The sequence below is a fragment of the Equus quagga genome, chromosome 5 (genome assembly GCF_021613505.1).
Source record: "Equus quagga isolate Etosha38 chromosome 5, UCLA_HA_Equagga_1.0, whole genome shotgun sequence".
NCBI lineage: Eukaryota > Metazoa > Chordata > Mammalia > Perissodactyla > Equidae > Equus > Equus quagga.
This window is the reverse complement of record NC_060271.1, coordinates 103,649,104-103,655,828: the sequence shown is the minus strand read 5'-3', so window position 1 is coordinate 103,655,828 and position 6,725 is coordinate 103,649,104. Positions and strand designations below refer to the sequence as shown.

Sequence of the window (6,725 nt, the reverse complement as noted above, 5' to 3'; positions counted from 1 at the left end):
CTGTTGCTAAGAAATGTGTCAAATCTTCCCAGAGATTTCGTGGAAGTGGGAAGCGCTGGCGGGGGTGGGGTGGAGGGGTGGAGGCACTCACTCCACAGGACCCGAGAGCTTTGGGGAAATCCAGATGTCACAATGTGTCCATAGGCCTCTGTCTGATGGTCCCCCCCTGCCCCGGGAAAATGAAAGACGCCTGGAGTGGGCGGGGCAGTTCATTTCTTGCTAGGACCCGCAAGTCCGTCCATGTGTGTGCGTGTGAAACTGTGACCTTTTGATAGGGATTGAGCTATTTTTTCCTGGAGAGAAAAATGTTGACATGCCTTTGGAGGACTGTCTGCCCAGAAAATCCCCTGAGGCATGAAGAAGGCACGCTCTCCCCGGTCTTTAACCCGAGCACACGTGCACACACCTCCTCAGGGTTTCACCTGCACCCCTAGCCCAGCCCCATGCAGTGTGGGACGGGGATTCCAAACAGCTGGGCCTGCAGCGCCCGAGATCAGGCTCAGCCACTCGCCGGCCCTGTGTTTCTAGGCAAGTGTCTGAGTTTCTCAGGGCTGCTGTAACAAATCACCACAAACTGAGTGGCTTAAAGCAACACAAATTTATTCTCTTAGATTTTGGAGGTCAGCAGTCCAAAATCAGCCTCACTGGGCTAAAGTCAAGATGCCTGCAGGGCTGGTTCCTCCTGGAGGCTCCAAGGGAGAATCCATCTCCTTGCCTTTTTCAGCTTCTAGTGGCCACCTGTATTCCTCGCCTTGTGACCCTTTCTTCCATCTTCAGAGGACATCACTCCAGTCTCTGCTTCTGCACTGCATCACCTTCTCCTCTATTCCGACCCGCCCACATCCTTATAAGGCTGCTTGTGATTACACTGGGCTCACCTGGATAGTCCCATCTCAAGAGTCTTAGTTGAATCACACCTACAAAGTTCTCTTTGCCATTCACGGGTTCTGGGGATGACCTGAATATACTTGGGGGCCATTATTCAGCCTTCCACAGCAAGTGTCCCTCTCTGGGCCTCACCTGTAGCTTCAGAAGGTCTCCATAGGCCTCTTCCAGCTCTGTGGTGGGGATGCTGAGTCTCTGCCTTACTGGATCTCTGGTGAAATGGGCCTGGCCCCTCCCCTCAACTCATTGCTGAGTCTCTGGGACTCATATCGTTTCTCCTCCTTTGTCAGAAGGGGGGCCCTGTCTACCCTGCATCCGGCACCAGGAGTCTGATGCACCAATCTGGGGCGCTCACCCCTCAGTCTATCCCTGAGGAGTATCCTCCACCTGTGAAAAATTCACTCCAGCCCCAACTTAGTTTAGGATCTGAATTATACCTTTCTTGAAGGCAGGATCCTCAACTGCCCATTTGTGACGTGGGGACAAGAATCTTGGTCTTTATTCAAGGATGTTGGGTAGGTATCCAAGATGTCTGAAAGGGAGAGGCAGGGACATGGGCGCTCATTCCTGGCAGTAGACCTCATTGATTCAACCTCCCAAAGCTCAGGCTACCTCTGTCACAGCATGACCTTAAAAATCCCTCACCAGTGAGATGGCTCTGGGACAATGCTAACCGAGCCTGGGCAGTCCCGTGGGACCCAAATGGCCGGGCTGGTGCCCTCCTGAGCAAAGTGCTTCTTAGAGCCAGAACTTCCTTCTCTCCTTCTTCCCTTCCTTCCTTCCTTCTCCTCCCCTTCCTTCCCCTTCTTCCTGTATGACCCTTTCCCGCTCCTGTGTCAAGCACAGGATACAGAGCTGGAAAGGGGCAGTCCCCTGGCCTGTGAGAAGCCGGTGGAGAGACAGCCATGCAAATATCCCCTCCCAGGCAATGTGCTGGGCACTGGTCCTTGGAGTTCCCCAAAGCCCTGTAGAAGACAAATGAGGCTGCCTAAGGTGTCAGGAGGGCTTCCTGGGGCCGCTGGTGCTGCATTTTACACCCTAAAACACACAAGCACTGCATCTGCCTGCACATACCGTGCGAGGACAGGCAGCCGTACTTTGTCTCGTGCTGTCCCCACTGCTCGATATTTTTCCACTCTCCTCTCTCAGATAGCTCTGACTCAGGTGCCACCTCTTCCAGGAAGTCTGCAGAAGCTAAGTTTCAGCACCCCACAGAGAGGCTCATCTGGGTGAGGCACTGATTTTATCCTGCAGATAAGGGAAAGCCACTGTCCTGGACGGGCCCAAAGTGGGAGAGGGACAGTGTCCAGTGAGATAGTGCTGGGCTCTGCTGAGCCTGCTTTCTAAGAGTTGATGAGCCCCTGTACCTCACCGGGTCTATCCCTCTCTCTGCACCGAAAGGGCACCAAGGCCCCTTCCACAGCTCTGGGTGGTGATGCTGGGACCAGAAGCCCCCTCTCCTGATTTCAGCCCAGTGCCCTTTCCATGAGCCATACTGTCTTGATGGTGGCCATGTCCCGACCACCTCTGTGTCCACAAGTGCTTGGTGAACCAACGTGAAGGAAGTGAGCACAGGGGAAGTGAGCCCACCAGACAGAGGTGTCCAGAAAGCACCTTGTGGTGATGTAACAATTTGGTCACATACTGGCCTAGCTTCCAAGGTGGTGCCCAGGTTTCCCATTATTCCTTCATGGCAGAGACGTTAAGAGAAAGATCTGGATCTGAGTTCTGGCTCTGCCTTTTCCTACCTTGGTGACCTCTTTGAGCTCCCATCTCCTCAACAGCAAAATGGGGATAATAGTTGGACATACCTCATAGGTTTTTTTTGATGACGAAATAAGATAATGTAGGATTAGTCTGCAGTGCTCTGGCTGGCACGTAGATAGGCTCTAAGTATATTCTCTGTTATCCGAGCCCTCGTTGCTCCCTCTTCATGCTATTCTTCTGTGGGCGGAAAATTCTGGAATCAAGAAAGCTGTCTGATTTAAACTGGTTCACACTGATTCTAGCCTTAGCCCTACTCAAAGAGATCCTGATTCATTAGGTCCAGGATGGGTTCCCAAACTCATTATTTTTATTAATCTTTATTTTTTAATGAACATCCTGGATGATCCCGACGGTTAGCCAGGTTTGGGAGCCACTGGAATAAATGATAATGGGATTTTATTTTAATAAAAGCCAACTTGTGCCCTTAAAAATGGAGGTTTGGCTTAGAGGCAACTTCCCATGGCCCCTGGAAGCACAGCAAGTAGAACCCTCTCCCTTCCTATGGGGAAGGTGGCATTTCTCCAGAGAAGCTCTGCTGGAAGGGGTGGGGGCAGCACCAGCTGTGTCCCCTCCTGCAGCTGTTTCAGGGCCACGGCCCAGTGGAAATCACTGTGAAATTCGTTCTCCACATCTCCCAAAGCTGGGCCAGGTGGCCCTTGCCTGGAGCGGCTGATCCCACCAGACAAGAGGATCTGCGGGCCAAGGAAATATACCCACCCACCTCCACTCTGCACAGGGGTGCCCCAAATCCTGCCTGCCTGGACCAGCAAGTGCCTTTTGTCCCAAATCAATTCATGCCTTCTCACGGGGAGACCTTCTTGACTCGGCGTCAGGGAGTGCCCAGCGCTTGCATTTCTGCAGGTTCACTCAGGACTGCTTGGCTTTGGAAGGTGGTCGTAGCTGGATTCCACCTCAGCCCGGGGACACCCTGAGGCCTGGGACAGAGCTAGCTGCTCTGGGAAAATGCAAGTGGAGGAGGCAAGGAAATCTGTAGATGAGGACAGTGTGGCCTCGGCAGATTTCGCTCATCCCTGTGAGTGACAGCCGGTGGGGGCTTTCCCTGCATCAGGAAATTCAGTCTTTTTATTAGCTGCAAGGAGGTGCAGGCGCAGGGGTTTGGCTGAGGAAGAAGGGAAAGGCCCAGAATGAGAGCACTGTTCTCCGCCAAGGACACAGGGCTGTTGACGTGGGAGAGATGGGCGCAGCCTCTGGATCGAGTCCACGGGGAGGAGGAAATGGTTTTCACTGAAAAACAAAGTTGAAAAACAGTTTACTGAAGGGAAGAGAAAGAGGAAAGGGGAAAAAAAAACCCGCCTCAAACTGTCTAATCATCAAAATCACCTAGTTGGTTAAAAATACAGATTCCAAAACTCGTTCCAAGTCAATAAAATATTATTCTTGGTAGCTCTGGGTTTCTTTTCCTTGTGGTTTAAAAATGTAGATCCCTCGTCAATTATGTCTCCATAAAGCTGGGGAAAAAATTAAGCTACAAGTCAAAGCAGTGGAAGAATTAAAATCAGTTGTGCAACAAAAAAAAATTTCAGAAGGGGTTCAGCGGCAGTGGAGGTTGAGGAATGTGAATTAAATCTTTGCCTTTCTAAACCTGACATCGACATCTGAACTGGAAAAATTAATAATACAATAAGCTTTGTTTTGTAATTAAAGGAGAATGTGCCATTGGAAATAAAATGAGAACAAGTCTTTTAAAATTGTAGATTTCAACTCACATGGCTTGGAAGACCCCTGGGTGGGTGGGTATCAGGAGGGAGGAAAGGCAATCCTATATGGTCTCAACAACATGGACTATGCTTCTAATTTTCTAATTAGGCTTGAGGAAGGAGGAGGAGGGGGAGACACACACGATCAGAAAAAAAAACTCCTAAAAGCCACTTTTCTCCCACCAGGTGGGGTCTTCATCTAGAGGAATCTCTCATCTCTCCTTCCTTTCTCACTCAAGTGAATCTCACTCAATTTCCTGAGTAAACTGTCTCCACTCGCCTTCTCCATTCCCTCCTTGTCTCCCTTCCACCACAGCTCCTTGCCACCTGAACGACAGAAGCCTGAATAATGCCTCCTACAAGATGTTCTTGTCCTAATCCCAGAATCTGACCATGTCACCTTAAATAGGACTTTGCGTGTGTGATTACATTTAGGATCTTGAGACGGGGAGGTTATAGTGGGTTATTCGGGTGGGTCTAATGTAATCACAGGGGTCCTTTAAGAGAGAGGCAGAGAAGAAGGCAATGTAATGACAGAGCAGAGATTGGAGCAATGTTCTCTGAAAACGGAGGAAGGGACCACAAGCCAAGGAATACTGATAGCCACTAGAAGCTGAAAAAGGCAAGGAGACACCAGGAGGAGCCAACCCTGCCAACACCTCGACTTTAGCCCCTTGAGACGATTTCAGACTTTGGACCTCCAGAACTGTAAGACAATAAAGTTTTATTGTTTAATCACTCAGTTTGTGGTTATTTGATACACAGCAATAGGAAACTCACACATCCCCTGACTTCTACCCTGTCCACCCCACCATCCAGCCCCTGCCAAGGTCTCCAGGGACCAGCCCATGGACTCTTCTCGGCACTTCCCTCTCTTGCCCCCTAGGCAGTGTTTGATATTTTCCCCATGGCTCTTACTTAAATCATGTGACAGCCCACGCCCCTGGCGGGCTCCCTAACTCTTGGCTCCTCCTCCTCAGCCCCCTCCCGGCATTCTCCCACCCCACCTCCAACACGGCCGTGTGCCCCAGGGTTCTCTTCTGAACCCACTTCTCTTCTCACTCTTCTAGGAGTGGCCCCTTCCCAGTGATAATCCCAAATCAGGGCCATGTTCTCCACACCCTAATATCCAACTGCCCAGGGCCCCCCTGCTCCCTCTGCAGCAAACCAGGATTTCCACCTGAAGTACATTTCCCACCTTCCTTGCCTCTTGAAATCTGGTTCACCTGTTCATTTCTCAAGGCCCAGCTCAAACATCACCTCCTCCAGGAAGTCTTCTTGGTCATGCCATATGCTTGACTGTCTAAATTTTGCCGTGTTTTTAGTTAATAAACTTTATCTTTCAGAGCGGTTTTAGGTTCACAGCAAAACTGAACAGAACGTACAGAGTTCCATGCAACACTTGTTTTTCTTAAGCTATTGTGCAACCAGCGTTTATTGACATTATCTTGTTTACTTTACTCAACAACTCTGTGAGGTGGGGACGCTGCTTTTTTTTTTTTTTTGGTTCAGTTTTATTGAAGTATAATCGACAAATAAAAACTGCATATATTTAAGGTGTACGGCGTGCTGTTTTCATATAGGTATACGTTGTGAAATGAAACCACGATCAAGCTAATTAATATATCCATCACCTCACATAGTTACCTTATTTTAAGCGAAAACAATTAAGATCTAATCTCTTAGCAAATTTCAAGTATATAATATAATATTATTAACTACAGTCACCATGCTATACATTAGGTTTCCAGAACTTACTCATTTTATAACTGAAAGTTTATAGCTTTGACCAACATCTCCCCAACCACTCCCCTCCCCCAGCCCCTGGCAACCAGCATCGTCCTCTCTGCTTCCATGAGTTCGCCTTCTGTAGATTCCTCAGGCAAGTGAGATCATGCAGTATTTTTCTTTCTGTGTCTGGCTTATTTCACTTAGCATGACGTCCTCCAGGTGCAGCCATGTTGTTGCAAATGACAGGATTTCCTTGCCTTATGCTTGTTAACGGTGCCCATCTGTTGGCCCACAGGACTGGGAGCCCCTTAGAAGCAGAGTCACGGCCTGGTCAACCTCGGATGCTCAGCGCCCAGCACAGGGGGATGGAGCTGTGGACACACCCTCCCTCCTCATAGCCTCCACGCAACCACCTGAGCAGGCGGCAGATGCCCTAGCCCCTCTGCCATTCTCTTGTCTTCTGGGCCTAGAGCAGGTTGCCACGGCGAGGTCCCCTAACCTTAATGGTTCATGACAACAGAGGTCAAGTGTCCTTCACGGTGCCTGTGGCCCAGTGGGAGCTCACAATTGGTAGCCTTCCTCATCTGATGGGGACACTGCTAGCTCTGTGACCTCGTTCCCTGT

The 6,725-nt window shown here is 49.9% G+C and overlaps 1 long non-coding RNA gene across 1 annotated transcript; it reads right to left on the bottom strand.

Moving 5' to 3' along the window:
- Positions 1-589: 589 nt before the first annotated feature.
- Positions 590-5,714, bottom strand: LOC124239959 (uncharacterized). The gene is made up of 3 exons (XR_006888742.1): positions 5,569-5,714; positions 2,697-3,897; positions 590-1,417 (listed from the first exon to the last, which is right to left on the bottom strand). It is a non-coding gene; the product is annotated as an uncharacterized LOC124239959 (long non-coding RNA).
- Between the last annotated feature and the right edge of the window lie 1,011 nt (positions 5,715-6,725).